At 41.5% G+C, this 23,731-nt stretch overlaps 1 long non-coding RNA gene across 1 annotated transcript; it reads left to right on the top strand.

Annotated features, from left to right (window-relative positions):
- On the top strand, positions 1–22,132 carry LOC123388114. Its single transcript, XR_006602659.1, has 3 exons — positions 1–208; positions 19,747–19,907; positions 21,073–22,132. It is a non-coding gene; the product is annotated as an uncharacterized LOC123388114 (long non-coding RNA).
- Positions 22,133–23,731: the final 1,599 nt, after the last annotated feature.

Raw genomic sequence — 23,731 nt, 5'->3', positions numbered from 1 at the left:
GGCGCTGCCATGTTGGAGGAAGCGGTGCCTTCTGTGCGGTGGTAACGCTGTGGCTTCACCCGTAGCGTCGGGGAGCGCAGCCTCCTACCTTTCCTCCTCGCTCGAGTGTTGGTGCTGAGAGGCGGCGGTCGGCGGGTTGGAGAGAAGTAGGATGAACCTGCCCAAGGGGCCGGACTCGCTCTGCTTCGACAAGGACGAGTTCATGAAGGTGCACGCCTGGGCTCTGCTCCCCGGAGCCGGGCCGTGGGTGGCCTGCCCTCCTCGGCCCTCCGGGGCCTCTCCTCGGGCTTCTCCAGCGGGCTTCCTGGGCTGTCCCCGCCCCGGACGGGTCCTCGGCAGGGACCTCACTGCACTTTGCAGTGAGTCTCTTGGCCTCGGGTTGGCTAGGTGCAGCCTGGAGAAAGCACTCCTGTGAAATCGTGCACATTGAATGAAAAGGCCTGAAAGTTCAGGGCAAGTGGTTTTGAGCTAAACGTAAAAGCCCCGGACCCGTAGGACCCGCCTCTGGTACCGTGCGGCACAGTCAGACCGCCGCTCCCCCGGCCTGACAGAAGCCTCCCAGTGCCTTGTGCCTAGAAGCTGAGCGACTGTGCGTTGAACACATCTCTGAACACACGTACTTACCAGGAATCGGGTCAAAAAGGCACTTAACCTAACGTTTATGCCTGACTTTCGTCTTAAGCTCCCGGAATGAGAAATCTGAAAGACTGCACTGTCCTTACTGGTTCTGGTCCAGTACTACAAAGCATACCGAGCTCCTTTTCTAAAGTTGCCCTACTTCTCTTGGTGAGGTCAGCCTGAAGCTGGCAGCAGATAACTGTAGGACATAAACTTACAGAATAGAAATTTAAACTGAAAAGACTTTACTGACAGGAAAGGTTCATCAGACATAGCCTTGAAAATGTCCCAAGGTTTGAATCAGAGCCAGGAGGAGCTTGATCTGTTTTCTGTATCCCTCTGGGTCTGTACTTAAACTATCAAAACGTATATGTTTAATTTCTAAGGATTGGGATTTAGTAGCTGGTTTCAGTGTTAAAAAGTTTTGGCTCTGTAGTACCTAAAATTCTGAAAAGAGTTGGAATTTCTTACTTTTTTATGGCTTCAAGTCATAATATGTTTTTTTCTTTTTTGGGTTAACCAGCTAGTTCCTTTTTGATACTTGCATTCAGATCACATCTCCCAAACTCTGGCTTTAAAAGTGCTTATGTCTGGATCCTCTGCGGTGTGGCCAGATCATTTTTAATATGTAGGGATGTCTAGATGAAGGTATATTGTACTCTTGTTCTTGTATGGTGATGTTAAGCCACTGTAATAAAAGGTGTAAATTGAATGGAGTGTCTGAAGGAGAGCACAGAGTGAATTCTCGGATCCAGAAACCTTTTGTTAATGAAGGACACGTGATGAGGAGAGAGGTCATTGGAAGAAGAAAAGGCACACACACAGACTTAAAGAATCTCAAAGCACGGAAGTCTCTTTAGCTTGTCTGTCTTTGGACTTCGTCAGGCTTTCTTTGGGCCTAACACTAGCATTTTCTCGCACTTCCTCGCCCCGCCATCTTTCTCACTCTGAGCTGACAGAATGCCTTTGGTCAAAGCAGCTTCGGAAAATAGAAATCTCAAAATACCACTTCTAAAGTAGGACTTAGAGGTAGGAAGAGAGCAAACTGGGAAAGTGGCTAGAATGCCAGCAATTCCATATTCTTTCAAGGCTCTGACATTTCTGAATATAATGTACAATTCGTAGTGTTAATGAACGTGACCCCTTCATACATAGAAGGAAAATACGTGGAACAGCTGTTCTGTGTAAAGTGGTATTGATCTTCTATGTGGGAGCTGGAGATAAAGGTTATATGCAATTTGTGTTTCCGTCAGAGAGATGTTTTGTTAAGTTACAGTTCCGAGGCAGAAATGAGCGGAGAGCTTGCTGTCGGGGTTGTATTTCTACATAGGTGTCCTGTTTGGCACATTTTGGAATGAGACTGGGATGGTAGAAAGGGAGATGGGGTGGGGCTGCGGTTGCACCTTGGACACTGCATACATTGAGGGGTCCACGTTGATGCAGTCTTCACGGTAGAGCTGCAGTCAGGTTTACAGCAGGAAGTTGCATGGTCATATCTGTTGAGTTCGAGCTGACTGGTGGCAGGAGACTACTTAAAAAGTCATGTTTATGAGATCTAATGAGAAATAGAAGGGGAAAGGTATGCAAAAGAGGTAGGTGATCAAAGTGCAGGAATGGCAGATGGGGAAGGGTCACCTGGGGCAGAGGCACTGGCAACATCATACTTTGTCGGCTTAGAAATATGAAAATCCTTTGGGTTGACAGCCAACTAATAGATGAGCAGGACATAAGGTATTGGTAGTAGGGGGAGAAAGTGTCATAACAGATAAATTAGACCATTTACATGGGTGTGCTATTGACATCATATGTAGCCTTCCTCTTCCATCTCAACATATGACTTCATCTCCAGTCGTACAGAAAAATTAGCAGCCATCCCACGGGACCTCCTCCATCCTGCTGATCATGATCCCATTCTTGTATTTGTCCCCTTCTCCTCCTCGCCTGGTAGGAGGAGTGGCTCTCCTTCCTCCTCGGGTTCAGTCTTCACTCTGGCACGGAGTCCATGCCCTACCGCCCTTCCAGGAGCCTGCGAGGATCCTCTCCCCTGCACTCCTTCCCATCACGCGCTCCTGTTTGATCCTCTCCCACTTGACTGCCCCACCTCTAGGTATTGCCCTGTCACTGACGCGCATCACAGCCCGTGCTCAGGGGTTGACTTGACTTTCCCACCTTCCACCCTTCAGGCCCTGTCGTTCCACTAAAGAGTTCTTACCAAAACTGTTTCTAAGTCAGCGCCCCCGACCTTTCTCTGTCTCCTTACTCGACATCGCAGTAGACCAAATGCTCTGCATTGCTTCCTGTCTTTCTTCTACCTCTCTGATGTGTCTCCTGTGCAAAGTCATGCTCCTGGTAGCCACTGAATGCTGATTATGGGCTCAGCCCCGTGTTCCTTTCTTTCCCTAGATGACCTTTTGTGCAGCTTCATGACCACCTATCAGCAGGTCAGGCAGATTCCTGTCTCTGGCCCACACGCCTCCTGAGCACCAGTTCTGTGTATCGGACTTGCTGACCTTTCTTCTCGGATGTGTCTGTGGCCCCTCAGACTCATCAGGTTCAAGACGGAATTCATGAGCACCTCCTCCACTGAAAACCACCTTTCTTATTCTATTGCCTCTCTCAGTAAACACTTCATCCGTTTAGCCTGGAGTCGGGAAACCAGAAGTCAACTCTACTCTGTCACCTTTCCAAAATCTAGTCTGTCACACCAAGTCCTGTGGATTTCGCTTCCTAAACCTCTTGAGTCCATATACATCTTTCCATCTCTTCTCGTACCCTTGCAGTGCGCCCTTGCCGTCACACCGTAGAAGATTCTCACCCAGTCTCCATGAGCCTTCCTTGTCTTTCTGGCCCCTGGTCTACACTGCAGGCAAGCCACTCTTGTCAGAATGCGGATGTGATCTTGTATGTACCAGGTGACTGGTCAGTCCACCAGCTCTTGAAAAACCATTTTCCCATGCACTCGAACGTATTTCAAAGAGAATCAGTCCCCCATGGGGTAGTTTTCCTTGGTAGACAGTTTGTTTCTGCGCTGAGCCAGTCTGCCTCCTTCGAAATTCTCTGTGTCAGTTCCTCTCTGGAACCTGTGGCTTCGTTGGCACCCCGGGTAGGCACATGATGACCTTTTCCATGAGAAGTGAAGGCAGGAGCCCTCTGGACGGTGAATGTATGTACCCTCATGTTCCATAGGTAAAAGAACCGTGTGTGGGGGTGGGGGGGTAAGTCCTTGAGGCTCCTCCCTGTTCTAATTGGGTGAACTGGGAATTTTGAGACAGGCAGCAGGTCCTGTGTGTCCTTGTTTGCAGGGAGCATGCATTCTGATGGACAAAACGGAAAAGGGGAAGAATGAGCAGCTGCTCAGATCTGTTTGTACTGTGCTGGCTGATTAGCTGTGACCTGCAGATGTGGGTCCCCTCCTCGGCTCTGCTCTCGGCCTGCTTATGTCTGACTTGGGGCAAATCACTCGCCTCCGGCCTTCTGTTTGCTTGTTAGTATAATGAGGTGGTGCTTATCTATGTGATCTTTGCCGGCTCCTCTGAAAAGACTCCAGTCCATCCTGGCTTGCAGATAAGGAAACTGAGGCCTGAGGTGTGATGACTTCCTTTAAAGCCACACAGCTAGTTGGGGCCAATCACAGGCCAGATCTCCTGACCCCCACGCATCAGTCCTTGGAAATCCTACTGTAATATGTTCCTTTCCAGAGGCCACAGGTGGGAACTGAGGGAAGTGCGACAATCAGAACATTAAGAATAGCGCAGAAGATGGCACAATGTCCGCATGCCTTGGCACCTGCATTTCACCAATAGGGCCACCTCTTACCTTAGAAGAAGTTCCCACAGGGCTGGTGATCTGGATGCCTGGCCTGGAGCTTAGCTACGGTAAATGGGACCAGAGGGAAGTGATGGCTGCTTGAGGTGGACTTTGTTGACGGCGGCTGGAGATAGCAGCTGACAGAGGCGGAAGAGGGAAGAGTGACAGACGGCAGATAGCCGCAGGCCCGCAGGTCAGCCACTGTTGCCCAGGGTTGCCCATCCCCAGGAGCCGTCTTCGTATCACAGGAGCTGAGTGCTTACCCTGTGGGTTCTTAGTTCGATGTCATGTCTTGATGACAAGATTCCATTCTCTTCCGCATCAGTTTGAGACAGACATCGTAATGAAATTCTAATTAGCCAAATATGGAATGTAAGCCTGGAACTCATTTTATAGAGGAATTTTCTTATGTGAACTACTTTCCCTGATGATAGAGGAGTTGTGACGATGTAACATCAGATAAAGTTTATCTGATTGGCACTTGTAAGAAGGGTTCCCGGCAAAAAAGAACTGTTTTTTTGTTGTTGTTGTCCTCCCTTTTGATCTTTCCTTTCCATTCCTTTTTTTTTTTTGTCTTGTGAGCGGTCATCTGATTTATAAAAAGATGCAACAAAAAGTAAAATGGTACAAGATAATCAGTTTCAAAACATAAAAGAGTGAGTGTCTTTAGCCATAGCTCGGAACAGAGGAACTGGGTAAGGAGAATTGCTTGTCTGGACTGGCAACAGGAAAAGTTGGTAAAGGAGAGCTGAGGAACTCTAGTAAGACCTAGGAGTGAGGGGCTCCGTCATCATCTGGCATTCGCTCAGTGTCGTCTATATGGTTAGAGATGTCCATGATGGGAACTCCAGCAGTCTTCTGGGTCTGGGTCAGCTGATGCCACAGTGTAACACTCTGAATTACTTCCGTACTGAGCGGTCATCTGCATAGTTTGTCTTGTGTGTACGTGGTAATCGTTTGAGTCTTGGCTCTTTCGCAATCCTTAGAGCCTCTTGATACTTTCACCCCGGCTTCTCAGTTTCAGCCATTGCACAGTCAGTTGTACAACTGGTACACTTGGCACACAGCCCGTCCGTCATTGACCGGTCCAGTTTGGCCTAAATAGAAAAGTTGAGAAAGTCGGTACCAACCAGGATGTGGTAAGTCGGCCCAGCTGTGTGTTTATATTGGAAAAAGCAGGAGGGATGTTGGGGGACTTCTCTTTCCTTGAGTGCATGGGATCCTTCTTTTCTTTCTTTTTAGGTTTTAATCTCTCCTTCTCTTGGAGAAGGATCTCAGAGCTAAGCATTCTCTTCCCGGTCACCTACTTTCTTGCTTTCTCTTGCTTCCCCATGTTCACACCATGCCCATTTCTCCTTGCTTTTGATTTTCTAATTCACTCTTTGTAGTACCATAAAACTTATTTAAATAAAATGTTGGCCTACTAAGTTATTGATTATTAGTAAGTTCTTTGTTCAAAATTTGAGAGCAAGAAGTATTATGTAAATATATCTTTTTGTTATTTAACTAGTCTTACAACATTTAGCATCAAATTTCTTGAAACATTTAAACCAATTAATCACAAACTGGGGCTTGGGCTCTTTCTTTCTTTTTTTTTTTTTTTAAGTAATCTCTATACCCAACATGGGACTTGAACTCACAACCCTGAGATCAAGACCTGCACGCTCCAGTGACTGAACGAGCCAGGTGCCCTTTGGGCTTTTTGTTTTTAAGTTCCTCAGGTGAGGGGGTGCCTTAGTGGCTCAGAGGGTTAAGCTTCTGCCTTCAGCTCAGGTCATGGTCTCAGGGTCCTGGGATCGAGCCCTGCATGGGACACTCTGCTCAGCATGGAGCATGATTCCCTCCCTCTCTGCCTACTTGTGATCTCTCTCTCTGTGTCAAATAAATAAATAAAATCTTTTTAAAAAAAAGTTCCTTAAGTGATTCTAATGTGTGACCAGTGTTGAGAACTCTAGCACTGGATAATTCCTTTAAATAGCTCAAGAAATTAATTTTGAAAAGCGAACTAAAAGCCTACATAGATTATGATTGGTGTTAAATTGAGGGGAAAAAAGAGATAAAGAGAAGAAATCAGCTGGAACAGAGTGTAATTAGGTACTCAAATATTTGTTAGATGGATAAATACATTTACAGAATGTAGGGTTTTTTTTTGTCTCTTCATAAATATGTCAAATGGGTATATAAATTCAACAAAGGAGTTTGATATAAAATTGATGAAAATGTTAGAACAGAAGTTTTTTAGAATTTCAGTGTTACTATTTCATGATGCTTTTAAGATGATCTCTCTGTAGATGGTGGGAAGATCTTGTTAGCCTATGTTTTTAATTTCTCAAGCTTGAATAATTTAGTCACCGAACAAAGATTTAGAATGAGTTTTGGGAGACACAAGTCCTAGATTATGTCCCCACCTAGCTGGGTCAGAGATTTGAGAGCAGGGGCTGGAGGGAAGAGCTCCAAGGACATTTTTGTATACATGCTGATACCTTGGGCGGGAACACTCTTCCCACACTTCCTGTGGCTAGCTCCTTTGTGTCATTTGGATTCAACTCATTGTTCTATATTTCCTGGTTCATCCAAGTTAAAATACATCCCATTTGTCACTCAGACCTTTACTGTGTCCTGTTTTCTTTTTAGCTGTGATCACTATTCATTAGTCACTATTTGATCACTGTTCATTAATATAATGTTTGTTTACATATTTATTTTCTCATTTCTGCATTAGAATATCTGCTCCTTAAAAGCAGAGACCTTGTCTTTTCTTTTCATGACTGTGTGTCCCCAGGTCTTAGAGCAGAGCTGGAGTTGCATGATAAATATTTGAGGAATATTTATGGGATATACAGGGACATTTATTCATCTCTCTTGTCCATTGTTTTCAAGAATGGTTGGAAACACACACATATGTGAGCTCACACACAAACTTTCTATGTCTTTCAAACCCCTATGTAGTGTGCAGATTAGTGCTTAACTATTTTGGTTTTTTGTCTCGATGAAATGGGACATGTTTCAGGGCAGAGCTCATAAATTTCATATGCCCTTTTAGTACTTCTCATCATTACAGAGTGATGGTTCTGGGGGATTCTGCTTCTCGTGGAGATAGTATATAGTGATTTTATAAGTCCATGTATCTGGGAAGGAGTGTTTTACTTCTTGGCAGCTTAGAGAACTTCAATCTTTCCAAATTCCATGTAATTTTCATAGCATTAAAGCTACTAATTTCAGATTATTGGTAAGTTTTAAATGATTAATTCCCAGGTTACTTTGAATTAGTCTTTGTTTGCCATCCCTGATTGCAGCTAGTTAGTAAAGTAGCTAAACTTTTAAACTCTACTTGGTTTTAATTTTGAGTGATGTCACTGCTTCTCTCATGGTTAATGGTTCTTAATTACCTGCAGCTTGTCTGGTTTGCTCATTTATTTTCCTGTGTTCCAACACCTCTTGTGATCTCCCAACTTCTGGCCTTTTGGGGGATTTGTACTTTGAACTGGGTTCAGATAGGAAATACCCCTGAGTACAAAGAGAAGATATTTTTCTTCTAACTTCACTATCTCCTATTATTAATGTATTACATTGTTGTGGTACATGTGTTACAACTGATGAACCAGCATTGATACAGTATTAATTAAAATCCATGGTTTACATTAGGGTTCACTCCTCTTTCTATAGTTCTGTGGGTTTTGACAAATGTATAATGTTATTTACCTACTGTTGGTATCTTACAGCCTAGTTTCATTGCCTTGAAAACCCCTGTACCTCATCTATTTGTTTCTTCTCCTCTCCTCTCTCTGCACCCTCCTCGCTCACCCCTCAGCCCGGGATCTTTTGACTGTCTAGAGTTTTACCTTTTCAGAGGCACCTGGCTGGCTTAGTTGCTAGGGCATCTGACTCTTGATCTCGGGGTTGTGAGTTCTAGCCACCACATTGGGTATAGAGATGACCTAAAAAATAAATAAAAATAAAAAAAATAAAAATGTTGGTTAATTTTTACCTTTTCCAGAATGCCATAGAGTTGGAATCATATAGTATTTAGCCTTTGAGACTGGTCTTTCACTTAGCAATATGCATTTAAGGTTCTTCGAAGTCTTGTGGCTTAATAATTCATCTTTTAATTGTCGAATAATCCATTGTGTGGGTGTGGCACAGTGTACCTGTTCACCTACTGAAGGAGATTGGATTGCTTCCAAGTTTTGGCACTTCAGAGAATAAAGCTGCTGTAAACATCCGTGTGCAGGTTTTTGTGTGGACACTAGTTTTAAGCTCTTTTGGGTAAATACAAAGGAGCACAATTACTGATCTTATAGTGAGAATGTGTTTAGTTCTGTGAGAAACTGCCAAGCTGTCTCACACAGTGCCTCCCATTTTGCATTCTGACCAAACAGTGAATGAGAGTTCGGTTGTCCCACATCCTTGCTAGCATTTGGTATTACTAGTGCTTTGGATTTTTTATATTCTACGTGATATGTAATAGTACCTTGTTTAAATTTGCAATTTCTTAATGACATACAAAGTTGAGCATCTTTTCAGATCCTTTTTTTTTTCTTTTTTAAAGATTCTATTTATTTATTAACAGCACAAGCACACGGAGAGGTAGCAGCAGGCAGCAGGAGAGGGAGAAAAAAAGCAGGCTCCTCGCTGAGCCGGGGGCCCAGTGTGGGGTTCAGTCCCAGGACCTGAGCTAAAGGCAGATGCTTAACTGACTGGGTTTCCCAGCCACCGCTCTTTTCACATTTTTAAATTAGGTTTGATTTCTTGTTGCTACTAAGACATCTTTATATTATATTTCTTATTTTAAGTCCTTTACCATGGATGTGTTTTGCAGATATTTTCTCTCTACTCTGTGACTGGTCTTTTCATTCTCTCTCTCTCTCTTTTTTTTTTTTTTTTTTTTTTTATTTATTTATTTGTCAGAGAGAGAGCGAGCGAGAGTGAGCACAGGCAGACAGAGTGGAAGGCAGAGTCAGAGGGTGAAGCTGGCTCCCTGCGGAGCAAGGATCCCGATGTGGGACTCGATCCCAGGACGCTGGGATCATGACCTGAGCCGAAGGCAGCTGCTTAACCAACTGAGCCACCCAGGCGTCCCGTCTTTTCATTCTCTTAACAGTGTCTTTTACAGAGAAGTTTAATTTTAACAAAGTCCCTCTCATCAATTTTTTTCTTTCGTAGATCATGCTTTTGGTTTTATATCTGAAAAGTCATTGCCAAATCCAAGGATCCCTACATTTTTTCTTATGTCATCTTTAAGAAGTTTTGCATTTTACGTTTAGGTTTTGTGAAAGGTGTGAAAAGTTTGTTTTTTATTCTTTTCATTTGTTTGTTTTTTCTTATCAATGTCCCATTGTTCGGTTCCATTTGTTGAAGACTGTCCTTGCCATTGAGTTGCCTTTGCCTGTGTGTGTGGATGTTTTTTTTCTGGGCTCTCCACTCTGTTCCAAGCACCTGTCTATTTTGCCAGGCACCTTCTGTCTTAATCACTATAGCTTTAATAGTAAGTCTTGAGATTGGGTGGTGGCAATCCTCAATTTCCTTTTTTTCCCCCTCTTTAATATTTTGTTGACTACTCTGGGACTCTTGGTTTTCCAGTTTTCCATCCAAATTTTAGAGTCAACATGTTGGTATCCACAGAATAACTTCCTGGCATTTTGATTGGGATTGCATTGAGTCTGTCGATCAGTTTGGGAAGAACTGATCTCTTAACAGTATTGAGTGTTCTTACCCAAGATTATGGACTTTCTTTCCACTTCACATCTTACCTTTCTTGTTATCTTTCATCAGAATTTTATACTTTTTCTCATATAGATCTTGTGCATATTTCGTTAGATTTGCACCTAAGTATTAATTTTTTTTGGTATGCTAATGTAAATGGTCTTGTGTTTTTAACTTCAAATTCCACTTGTACATTGCTGGTATATACAAAAGCAATTGACTTTTTAAATTTTTTTAATTAAAATTCAATCTCGTTAACATATAGTGTACTTTTAGTTTCATGGTTAGAATATCGTGATTCGTTGGTTGCATACAACACCCAGAGCTCATCCCAACAAGTGCCCTCCTTAATACCCCCTCACCCAGTTACCCCAACTTTCCCCTCTCCAGTAACCCCTCAGTTTGTTTCCTGTAGTTAAGTCTCTTGTGATTTGCCTCCCTGTCTGTTTCTATTTTTCCTTCCCTTCTCCTATATTCATCTGTTGTTTCTTAAGTTCCACATGTGACTGAAACTATATGGTATTTGTCTTCCTCTAGTTCCATCCATGTCCTTGCAAATGGCAAGATTTTGTTCTTTTTGATGGCTGAGTAATGTGTGTGTGTGTGTGTGTGTGTGTGTGTGTGTGTGTGTGTATACCACATCTTCTTTATCCATTCATCTGTTGATGGACATCTGGGCTCTTTCAATAGTTTGACTATAAACATCGGGGTGCTTTTGCCCCTTCAAATCACTTTGTGTACTTTGGATAAACATCTAATAGGGCAATTGCTAAGTTGTTGGGTTGTTACATTTTTAACTTTTTGAGGAGCCTCCATACTGTTTTCCAGAGTTGCATTCCCACCAACAGTGTAGGAGGATTCCCCTTTCTCCACATCCTCGCCAACATCTGTTGTTTCCTGACTTGTTAATTTTAGCCATTTTGACTGATGTAAGGTGGTGTCTCATTGTGGGTTTGATTTGTATTTCCCTGATGCTGAGTGATGTGGAGCCCTTTTTCATGTGTCTGTTGGCCATTTGGATGTCTTCTTTGGTCTGTTCATGTCTTCTGTCCATTTCTTGACTGGATTTTTTTTTGTTTTTTGGTGTTGAGTTTGATAAATTCTTTATAAATTTTGAATACTGGCCCTTTGTCTGATACATCATTGGAAAGCAATTGACTTCTGTATTTTAACTGTGCATTGTGCAGACTTGCTATAATCACTTGACTAGTTTCAGGAGGGTGTGGGGTGTGAAGTCTTTGTATTTTCTGTAGACAGTCATGTCATCTGTGAACAAAGTTTTATTCTTTCCCAGGTTGTATACCTTTTGTTTCCTTTTCTTACCTTATTTCATTAGTTTGGCCTTCCAGTATAGTATTGAATAGTAGTAGTAGGAGGGACATCCTTGCCTTGATTCCCTGTCTTCTATTTTCTCAGTATTAATATCATGTTAGCTGTGGATTTTTGGAGATATTCTTTATCTAGTTGAGGAAGTCCTCCTATTCCTAGTTTCCTGAGGGTTAATAATGAAGAGGTGTGGATTTTGTTAAATGTTTTTTTTTCCTCCCTTCATTGATATGATCATGTGATTTTTTTTCTGTTGATATGATGGATCACATTGATTTTCTAATGTTGAACATTTTCTAATGTTGCATACCTGGAATAAATCATACATGAACCTGGTGTATATTTTTTTAATATAGTGTTTGCTTTTATTTGCTAATTTTTGTTGAAAATTTTTTGTGTCTGTGTTCATGAGAGATACTAGTTTGTAGTTTCTTTTCTTGTAGTATTGGTTTTGGTGTCAGGGTAATAATGATCTCCTAGAATGATTTAGGAAGTATTCCTTCTAGTTTTACTTTCTGGAAGAGATTTTAGAGAATTGTGTAGTATTCCATAAATGTTTGGTTGAATTTACAGTGATTGGGATTGTTAGCAGTAGCCCTCCCTTCTTTCATCTGATATTAGTAATTTATGTCTTCTACCTTTTTTTCTTTGTTTGCCTGGCTAAGGGTGTATCTGTTTTTTATTGATGTTTTCAAAGAAACAGACTTGGGGTTTTTTGATTAAAAAAAAAAAAATTCCTGGTTTTAATTACATTGAATTACAGGGGGGGGGGGTGGCATTGATTTCTGCTCTAATTTTTATTTTTTTTCTACTTCCTTTAGGGTTTTTTTTTTTTTTGATTTTTATTTGACACAGAGAGAGTCAGTGAGAGAGGGAATACAGGCAGGAGGAATGGGAGATGGAGAAGCAGCCTCCCTGAGCAGGAAGCTCTGATGCAGGGCTCTGTCCCAGGACCCTAGGACCATGTCCTGAGCCAAAGGCAGATGATTAACCAACTGAACCACCCAGGAGCCCCTCCTTACTTTAGATTTGATTTTGTTGTTGTTGCCTAAAATGGAAGCTAAGATTATTGACTTTAATCTTTTTTTTTTTTCTAATATTTGCATTCAGTACTGTATTTTCCCTTTAAGCAGCATTCCACACATTTTGCTACATTGTATTTTGTTGAGACTGGTCTCCTGTCATTTAGAAGTGTGTCATTTAATCTCCATGTATTTTGGACTTCTTCAGCTATCTTCTGTTACTGATTTTTAATTCCATTGCGGTCTGAGAACATACTTGGTATAATTTTTATTTTTAAAAATTTGTTGTGTTTTGTGGCCCAGAATTATTCTGTCTTGATGAGTGTTCCATGTGAGCTTAAGAAGAATGTGTGTTGCACTATTACTGGGCGAAATTGTCTGTGTACATCTGTTGTACGGTAATTGATGGTGGTGTTAAGTGTGCCATGTCTGGACTGAATGTGCACATCTGTCAGATCCTTGTGTGCCCTGCTGCTGGATCGGCCCATTAATGATGGAGAAGTGTTGAAGTCACCAGCTGTGATAATGGAATTGTATATTTCTCCCTGCAGTTCTGTTAGGTTGTGTCTCACCTGTGTTGATCAGGCACACATACGTTAAGGATAATTGTGTCTTCTTGGTCAGTCGATTTCTTTATCATTATGTAATGCTGCTCTTTATGCCTGATAATTTTCCTTCTCTGAAATCTGCTTTGTCTGAAATTCATGTAGCTACTCCATTGTTCCTGTGATTAGTGTTACTTTGGATTTTTTTTAATGTATCCTAGCATTTAACTTGTTGATATTTAAGTTGTTTCATTTTTCATCAAAATATAATTCACAAAGCATAATAGTTGCCATTTTTAAAGTGTACTCTTCTCTGGTTTTTAGTATATTTACTGTGTATATGGTACATACGTCACTTCTGTCTAATTCCAGAATGCTTCCATCACCCGAAAAATAAACCTCTTAGTTCCAATTCTCCCCCTCCCCTTATTCCCTGGCAATCATGAATCTACTTTCTGTTTTTATGGATTTGCCTTTTCTGGAACATCTCCTATCAGTGGAATTGTATAACATGTGACCTTTTGTGTCTGGCTTCCTTTAACCTGAGAGTAGAATGTTTTCAGACTTCACTCGTGTTGTAGCATGTAACAGTTTATTCCTTTTTATGGTTGTGTAAGAGGCTCTTCCACATTTTATGTATCCATTCATCAGTTGATGGACGTTGGGTATATACTCATTTGGCTGTTACGAGCAGCGCTGCTGTGCACATTCATGTACAGGTTGTGGCAGGAACATCTGTTGTCAGTTCTGTCGGTGTCATACCCCTAGACGTAGAACTGCTGGGTAATTGTACGTATGTAACTTCTTGAGGAGCTACCGAGCTGTTTGCTGCCTTAGCCACACTATTTTACATTCTCACCAACAATACAGGAGGTTTCCAGCTTCTCCGCCTTCTTGCCAGCACTTTTCTTCTTCTTTTTTTTTCTTTTTCTTTTTCTTATTTTATCATAGTTGTCCAAGTGGGTGTGACGTGGCATCTGCATGTGCTTTTGATTCGCATTTCCCCAATGACTAAGGATGTCGAACATCCCGACATGTGCTCTTGACCGTCTGTGTATCATCTTTGGAGAAATGTCTATTCAAAAGTCTTTGGCTTGTTTTTAAATTAGGTTATTTGTCTTTTTGTTGTTGAGTTCTAAGAGTATATTTGCATATTCTGGTTTTTAGGTCCTTGTCAGACAAATGATTTGCAGATACTCTCTCCCATTCTGTGGGTTGTCTTTTTACGTTCTCCGTAGTGTCCTTTGACACACGAAAGTTTTTATTTTGATCAAGTTCAGCTTATCTAATATTTCTTATTGCTTTGTGTATCATGTCTAAAAAAGCTTTTCCCGATCCAAAGTCATACAGATTTTCACCTGTTTTCTCTGAGTGTTACAGTTTTTACTCTTACATTTAAATCTTTGATCCATTTTGAGTTATATTTTTTGTATGTGTGACGTTGCTGTTCCAAGTTCATTCTTTTGCATGTAGATATTCACTTGTCCCCAGTAGTAGGCACTCGAAAAGACTGTTTTTTCCCCCCCCCATTAATGGTCTTGGCATCCTTGTGAAAAAATCAGTTGACCATAAATGTATGGGTTGTAAATACTTTCTTTTTGAATACTTGGGAAATCTACACTATAAAGTAAAACCATTCCTAAAGTAGTAAAACCATTCTTGGTTTAAGTGAAATGGGTCTCTATTATGGCACTGTGAGTTTGGGTTTGCTTTTCACAGCAAACGCTGCCTAACCCAGTATTCACAGATGTTCCGAGTTATTTAGTCATGTGTTATGCAACTTTTGTTTATCTGAGAACAAATGCATAAATGGTAAGTTGAGTACTAATATTACCTAATAGCATTTGTTCACTGAGGCTAAGTTATATGATTTGTTTATTTATTTATTTAAGATTTTATTTGAGAGTGAGAGAGTGCAGGAGCAGGAGGAAGGGACAGAGGGAGAAGCAGGCTCCTTGCTCAGCAGAGCGCCTGATGTGGAACTCAAACCCAAGAGACTGGGATCATGACCTGAGCCAAAGGCAGATGCTTAACCAACTGAGCCACATAGGCACCCCAGTTATACAATTTAGAATGCCATCATGAAGTTCAAGAACTTCAACAATGTGTAACTGAGGCAGGGAAAGTGATCGACCTAAAGGTATACAGTTGGTGAGTAGGATGGCCAGGATTATGAACCGAGACCCCCTCCCCGTGATGTACTACATAACTATGATGTAAGGTCTGAGATGGTCTCAGGAGAGAAAGGTCCAGGCTAATTTGGTCACCAGTGTAAGAAGCAGGTGGCTTTCTGTAGATGACTGTGAAATTACGGTTTGGTATGAAGTCCTTCTCTCTGACACTAGCAGGGTCAGTCTTTGGTTGATTAACTAAAAAAGTCAGTTTAAACAAGTACTCTTAGGGAATGGTTCATACAGTTTTTAGCATTTTATTTGGAAAAAATATATGTACATTTATTCTCCATTGAAACAGTGCCAGGTCTTTTCTCTGGAAACTGGCCTGCAGATTAGATTTCTGAGTTATCACAGCACTTGGGTCGCTCAATAGGTTAGGCATCTACCTTCGGTTCAGGTCATGACCTCGGGGTCCTGGGATGGAGTCCCGCATTGGACTCCCTGTTCAGCAGGGAATCTCCTTCTCCCATTGCCCCTTTCCCTGCTCATACTGTCTGTCTGTGTCTCAAATAAATAAAAAGAATCTTTTTTAAAAAAGCTTTCTATGTTGTCTTTTTTTGCATTCAGTTTCAGTTTCTTTAACTGAATTGAGTGAGAATCCTGTGATCACTCCCTCCCTGCCTGGTACTTGGTCATCTCACCCATACCTAACTTAGCAAAAATTTTCTTATTGATTTCTTTGTATCAAACCTTTCCAAAGTAGCTGTGTTAGTTTTCAAAAGAACAGTGATTTTTTTTTTTTTTCAGTCATATTTTGTTGGTTTACATAGTGTTTAATGAAGCTGTATAATTACGAAGTAAGTGTAGGTGTCCTTAACTAGTTTGGGAATCATCACATTTGATTCTTGCTGACTAAACAGGTCATGGAGTAGCAGAGTCACAGGGGAAGTAGATAGTAATTTATTGCCTCTAAGCATATAAGCCTACCCGGGTATCACAGAATTGTAAAGGGGAAACACAGGATAGCTAATCCTGTGAGACCAATACTTGGAAATAGGTTATGAAAGATTTGGAACATCTGTTCAATGGGACACTCAGCATGCACATAAAATATTAATAGAAATGTATGTGTTTTACGTAAAGACATTCAAGTTATATTTTTAGATGGGAAATTTTTTTTTTATAGAATGGGGGTTTTTATTTTTTATTTTTTATTCTTTTTTAGATTTTATTTATTTATTTGACAGAGAGAGAGAGAGAGTCACAAGGAGGCAGAGAGACAGGCAGAGAGAGGGGGGGAAAGTAGGCTCCCAGCTGAGCAGAGAGCCTGATGTGAGGCTTGATCTCAGGACCCTGAGATATGACCTGACCTGAGCCGAAGGCAGAGGCTTAACCCACTGAGCCACCCAGGTGCCCCTAGAGTTGGGAAATAGTTTAGAAGAGCATGAATATTTGTGTGTGTGTGTGTGTGTGTGTGTGTGTGTGTGTGTACACATATGTGTGTGTACACACATACATAGTGAAGGTCTGGGGTTTCCATTCAAGATGGTGGCATAGGAGGAGGATCTTGAACTCATCTCTTCTATGAAATACACACTGAATGAATCTATAGCTCCATATGGAAAAATTTCCTGTGGAAAAAACCCTACAACTAGCTGAGTGACTCCTACACATTAGGTGAGTAAGGAAAAAAACCTATGTTGAAGTAAGAATCAGTCTTGCCATAAACCCCACCCCTGGTACAGCGACCTGGGATTGGGAGGGTACTCAAAACCCCAGGCTTCTCCCTGAGGAGCAAAGGGTTTGAGCCCCACTTCTGGCACCCCAACTTCCAAGACGTACATCTAAGAGACAAGACCCCAAAACATCCAGCTTTGAAAGCCATCAGAGCTTGCACCCATGAGACCCACAAGGCTATAGCAAACTGAGAAACAGTTCTTAAAGCAGTCGCGAGAGAATAGACTGACCCACCCTGGAACTCAGCACAGAAGCAGCAGACTGAAATGGGTTCAGATTTCTGTGAAAGAGGCTCATTTGCTTATCTTAAAGCCCTGAGGGGCAGGCATCTAATTTAACATGGATCTGGGAGCCTAGTAAGGTATTCTCCAAAGATGGAGCTGATGGGTACCATCTTTGCGCTGTCCCTCTACCTCGCTTCTGCTTTCTGGGTATCTCCTGGAAAGGAGCTTGAATGCTCGTATGATGCCCCGAGGTTTGCAGTTGCTACCCAGGGTATACCTCTAGATCACCTGGCTCTAGCGGCCAGCAAGACTCACACTCACGGTAGTGAGTATCACAGTATTTACAACAACCAAGACTTGGAAATAACTAAAGTGTCCACCAACGGGGTGAATGGATAAAGAAAATGTGTGTGTATACGATGGAATATTACTCAACCATAAAAAGAAGGAAGTCTTGCCATTTGCAACAACATGGATGGACCTTGAGGATATTGTGCTGAGTGAAATAAGTCAGACAGAGAAAGAGAAATACTGTATGATCTCCCTCACATGTGGAATCTAAAAAACAAAACAAAATGAAGTCATAGAGAACAGATTGGTGGTTGCCAGAGGCGAGGTTGTGGAGGAAATAGATGAAGGGGTCCAGTGGTATAAACTTCCAGTTAATAAGATAAGCCTTGGGGATGTAATGTACATCATAGTGACTGTAGTAAATAATACTGTGTATTATTGTATATTAATTTTTTTATTTTTTATTAGAAATATGTATTATTAGCCCCAGGGTTACAGGTCTGTGAATTGTCAGGCTTACACACTTCCCCAGCACTCACCGTAGTACATACCTTCCCCAATGTCCACAACCCCACCACCCTCTCCCTACACCCCTCCCCCCAGCAACCCTCAGTTTGTTTTGTGAGATTAAGAGTCTCTTATGGTTTGTCTCCCTCCCAATCCAATCTTTTTTTTTTAAAGATTTTATTTATTTATTGGACAGAGAGAAATCACAAGTAGGCAGAGAGGCAGGCAGAGAGAGAGAAGGAAGCAGGATCCCTGTTGAGCAGAAAGCCCGATGTGGGGCTCAATTCCAGGACCCTGTGATCATGACCTGAGCCGAAGGCAAAGGCTTTAACCCACTGAGCCACCCAGGTGCCCCCCTCCGAATCCAATCTTGTTTCATTTTTCCTTCCCTACCCCCACACCCCCCACTTTGCCTCTCAAATTCCTCATATCAGGGAGATTGTATGATAATTGTCTTTCTCTGATTATTTCACTCAGCATACCCTCTAGTTCCATCCACGTCATTGCACATGGCAAGATTTCATTTCTTTTGATGGCTGCATAGTATATTATATATATATATATATATATATATTGTTTTTTTAAGATTTTATTTATTTATTTATTTGACAGATCACAATTAGGAAGAGAAGCAGGCAGAGAGAGAGGAGGAAACAGGCTCCCTGCTGAGGAGAGAGCCTGATGTGGGGCTCCATCCCAGGACCCTGGAATCATGACCTGAGCCGTAGGCAGAGGCCTTAACTCACTGAGCTACCGAGGTGCCGTGCCGTATATTATTATATATTTAAAGTTGCTAAAGCTTAAGAGTTCTTAGCACAAGAAAAAAATGTGTATGTTTGGTGATGGATGTTAGTCTTAGGGTGATCATTTCACAACAGATAAAAATATGGAATTTTTATGTTGTACGCCTGAAACTAACATGTGTCCATTATATGTCAGTTTCTTTAAAAAGTAATTGATATTTTATTTTTTTTAAAATTATTTATTTATTAGACAGAGATCACAAGTAGGCAGAGAGGCAGGCAGAGAGAGAGACAGAGAAGCAGGCTCCCTGCTGAGCAGAAAGCCCAATGTGGGGCTTGAACCCATAACCCTGGGATCATGACTTGAGCTAACGACAGAGGCCTTAACCCACTGAACCGGCCAGGCACCCCAAAAGTAATTTATATTTTAAAGAGAAAGACTAGGGCACCTGGGTGTCTCAGTCAGTTAAGAATCTGCCTTCGGTTGAGATCTTGATTTCAGGGTCTTGGAATGAACCCTGGCATCAGGCTCCCAGCTCAGCAGAGAGCCAGCTTCTCCCTCTGCCCCTCCTCCCACACTTGTTCTCTCCCGTCTCTCTCTCTCTCTCAAATAAATAAAATCTTAAAAAAAAAAAAAACCAAAACAAAGTCTAAAGAGAAAGACCAAAACAAAGTCTGGAAGGATGTGAATCGCTGTGTTAAATAGTGAAGAAAAATAAATATTAACAGTGCTTAACTGCAGAGCATTAGAGAGTGGGTGATTTTTTTTTTCTCTCTCTTACATAAGTATTTCTTGGTTGGTTGAAAGTTTGACAGTGAACATTTGTTACTTTTAAAATTAAGAAGAAAAAGCTGTTTCTATTTTGAGAAGAGCCTCTTTGAAATGTATAATTAAAAGAAATAAAATGCCTGTAGAGTTAGGCAACTGGAGAGAATGGTCTTGGTGAGGGGCCCCCTTTCCCATAATCTTAGGAAGTGAGCAGACCCCCTGATGTCCCTGTGTGTGTTCCCCTGCAGTAATACGGCCTCTTATTCTTTCTCTGATCTTATTTTTCTATGTAAAATGTGGTATCAGTGCAATCATTTTTTCTTTCTGGTTTGATTTTCAGGAAGATTTCGACGTCGATCACTTTGTGTCTGACTGTAGGAAGCGTGTCCAGCTGGAGGAACTAAGAGGAGATCTGGAACTCTACTATAAACTTTTAAAACAGCCATGGTCGAGCTCATCAACAAGGATTATGCAGATTTTGTCAACCTTTCCACAAACTTGGTAAACCTGAAATTCACAAGTCCTACACACACACACACACACACACACACACACACACATTGTCTCTCTCTCCTTCATATTTATTAAAAGGGCAGAGTTTTTTAGAAACCTTTCTGTTGATTACCCCACCAACCCCACCAGAAACTTGAAGAAATTACCAATTTCATTAATAAAAGAACTAAACTTTTTGGAATACATTTTTTTGTTTGTTTTAGTTTTTATTCATTTAAGGTTGCTCTAGTTTGATTATGTTTCAAATTCATTAGTCAACAGTGAAAAGTAAAGGATAATAATACCCAAGGGGTTGTTTTATTAGTTGCTAAGTGATTACCCTGAAGTCTTCCTTGATTTAGACTAATTTGTAGGAGCAAATGTCCACCACTCTTACAATGTTTAATTTACTCCCAGGTATATCTGTTAGCCAGAGCTAGGTTGAGGGAACATTGGCCAATATTGATATTTAAAAAGTTTGGTTTTATAAAAATATAAGAATGATTTGCAGTGAGCTTATCAATTGTTTGTAAAAGCCGTTTAGAAATGTTGAATTTTGTTACTTGGCAGAAAAGTCTCCTTGTTGATGCTTCATTTTGTTTTAAATCTGTTTGTCCAGAGAAGCACAGAAAGTTGCAGCTCCGTGGGAATTTCAAGAAGCATTAAAATTAATGATGCACATTTGCTTTTGGGAAATATACCACTAAGATAAATATCCCAATAGGATTAAAAAACCTAGAAAATTTTACTTCTGTTTTTCATTTCTATTTTTCTCAAGGCTTATAATAATGTTTAAGAGAGACGTAGCCCGTCAGACTTTCACATCAGCTGGCTGAGTATCATCAATTACAGACAGAGAACTGTTCACCTTCTGTGAAAATTTTTCACATTCATTTAAAATCTCATCTAAAGGCAAATTGTTCTTAAGGAAACTTTCGTTTCTCATGACTTCCCTTATTTTTATAGTTCCATGTATTTCAACAGATTTTTTTTCATATTCTATGAACAACATTAATGGCCAAATAACACTTCTGTTGTTTAGCTAGTTATGTAGCAAAATACGGTTGTGCCAAAAAAATAACTTAAATCTGGTACTGCTTTTTGATCGTTAAATAGATACGTCACTATTACTCCTTATCGTGATGTGTTTGTGCCAACCTGGCTTTGCCTTTAGGTTGGCATGGACAAAGCCCTCAATGAACTTTCTGTGCCTTTGGGACAGTTATGAGAAGTTCTGGTAAGTCCCCAATTAATGAAAACAGTCTGCTGTGACGCCTGTTGTCCTCGTCGGCTTTTCTCTAAGAATTCTTTTCATCTGTTAGTTTGGTGGTACTGGTGGTTGTATTTTAACGGTTCATGATTATAATATTCACCTTCAGAAGAGTTGTAAATGATTTTGTTTTTGCATATGCTAAAAACCTAAAAAAAGATGTTCGATTTGAAGAAGACATATTCTCAGAGTAGACAATCTTAAAATGTCAGGGGAGAGGAAGCATATTTCCAAATTCAACTTATTAATGCCACTTTGGTCATATGTAAGTGGTTTCTAACTTACGAATGACTTGTATTTTAACAGTTTGTAATCTTGTAAATATCCCCCCGACCCCACGTAATCTACGTGTGGTTAGGTTCCTGGGCTGATCTACAAAAACTGTGTAATCCCTAATGGAACTGAAGGATAATATAAATAAAATGTAATACTTAATAAATGTTACATTTGCATGTTCTCTCAGAAAAATCTCTGTTGTGGGAATGGGACTCCCCACCTCTAAGCCATTGGGAATAGGAACTCCACCTGGGTGAAGAGTGGAGGGGCAGTTGTGGCATCACTTCTAACAGAAAACTGTGCTGCCCTGTCTCCCCCCCCCCCCCCCCCCCGTCTGTGTCTGGTGCCCTGACTTACGGCCTCTGTCCGTTCTGATGCCCTGTCCTAAACTTGTCATAAACGACACCATCCTTCCTTGTGTGTCTCCTCTAGCTTGAGTGGCCTCGTGCATCCCTCCCCTAAGACAGTGCCTGCACCCTAGAGAGAATATAAGGAGAACATGATTTAAGGGAAGACACAGTACATGGTTAGAACCAAGAAAAATGCGGAGTAATGGAAATATCAGTGCTGAGAAGCCTAGGGGAGGGGCAGGCAGGAAAGAGTTCGTGAAACAGGTAAAAATCTTGAGTTGTGCCTTGAGGTAGCCAATACTTTCCATGGTTTATGTCTCTTTTGAATTTTACAAAATCTTGTTAAAGGTACTTTTCCTTAGAATGGAAGGGATTTTTCGTGGTCCGCTGCTGGATTCCACACCAGCCGCTGTGGGGCTCTCCCACTGCCTCCTTGGTGTGCCTCTTCCTCCCGGGGCCTCATAGTGGTGTTGTTTCCCAAGCCTAGCCTTCCTTTGGCCTCCCACTCTTCTCTCCCTGGAGGCAGATTTGCTCTACTCACACAGGCTCCCGTCCCACCTCACCCCCTGCCATCACTGTATCCCCTCCCTTTTCCATGGCCTGTTTTTATGGCCACTTTGGTCCTGCTCAGGCACAGGCCTGACCTGCCTTTCTGGTCCCAACTCTGAAGCTGTTCTGTGAGATTCTCAGACCTCTGAGGGATACGACTATATCTGTCTTCATTGTATCCCTGTGGGCTGCCACAATACTGACATCCAGGAGGTGTTTTTCATAATGTTGATGGAGTGAATTAATTCACCTTCCTGTGGAATTTTTGTGATATGCCTACTTCATTCTAGTTGTTTCTGTTAACCTTTGTTTTGGCCCTAATTCCTAATTATCTCTTTATTCATTAGCTTCTGGACATGTTTCTCTACCTCTGTGCTCTGTCTTTTTCTGGCTTCTGTTCTTCATTCTTGATTCCTGGTATTTCCATACCCACATTTCATCATCATGCATCAGTGCTTTGACATTCTCTCGTTCTCCAAAATATGCAGAATCTAAAGACCTCATCTCAGTGAAGTTGGCCATCCATTCCTATTTTTGCTTCTCTCCAGAGGGAAGCCTGCAGTGCACATGGCTGTGTGCCTGTCTGACCCTGCCCCTGAGTATGTCTGCACTTACATCTGCTCCCCATCCCCTCCCCACCTCGGCAGCTGTGTACACATGGCTTTCAGAGTCCGATTCGAGCCCCGTCGCATTTCCAGACTCTCCTGTACTTTGCTTCATATTATCTGTTCTCCATTCTAAGCCCCCCTCATCCCCAAACTTTCACTGTATATGTGTCATTCTTCTTCTGGCCATGCGACCCTGCCTTCGTGTCATTATGCCCCCAGATCATGAGTCCCCTCAACAGTAACTATGTCTGGGTATATCATGGTTTTTTTTTTTTTTGTTTTTTTTTTTTTTGTCAATATCTGCATAGTACTGGTGCACAGGTATTAAGTTCTGTGGAATTGAATGAGATGTAGGAACTTGATAATGTGACAAAACAATGTCTGTAATACGTTTTATTTTTTATTCTTTTAAAGAGTCTCAGGTCATCAGTCAGTGAAGGAATTCGGGCAGTAGATGAACTAATGTATAAACAACAGGACATAAGGAAGAAGGAAGAAAAAGGTACCCTCCAGTAGATTTCTTATGCTGCATGCCAGTTGAAGCCCTCTCCTCTTTTCTCTCCACGAACTTGTCAGCACTATTCAGCTTTTTTTTCAAAGCTCTCACGCATGTGCATTTTATGCATTACGTCACGTTATCTACCTGAAATAATAAGACAGAATTTCAGAGGTACCCACACAATCTCAAGATCACCCACTTTTTCCAGAACAAGAAACCGTGATAACTGTTGTCGGTGCAGCGCGCTTGACAGTTAACGACTGTATAAATTGTCAGCGGCC

Source organism: Mustela putorius, unplaced genomic scaffold, assembly GCF_011764305.1.
Source record: "Mustela putorius furo isolate JIRA1106 unplaced genomic scaffold, ASM1176430v1.1 tig00003875_pilon_pilon_pilon, whole genome shotgun sequence".
Lineage (NCBI taxonomy): Eukaryota > Metazoa > Chordata > Mammalia > Carnivora > Mustelidae > Mustela > Mustela putorius.
This window is presented reverse-complemented; position numbering and strand designations above follow the sequence as displayed.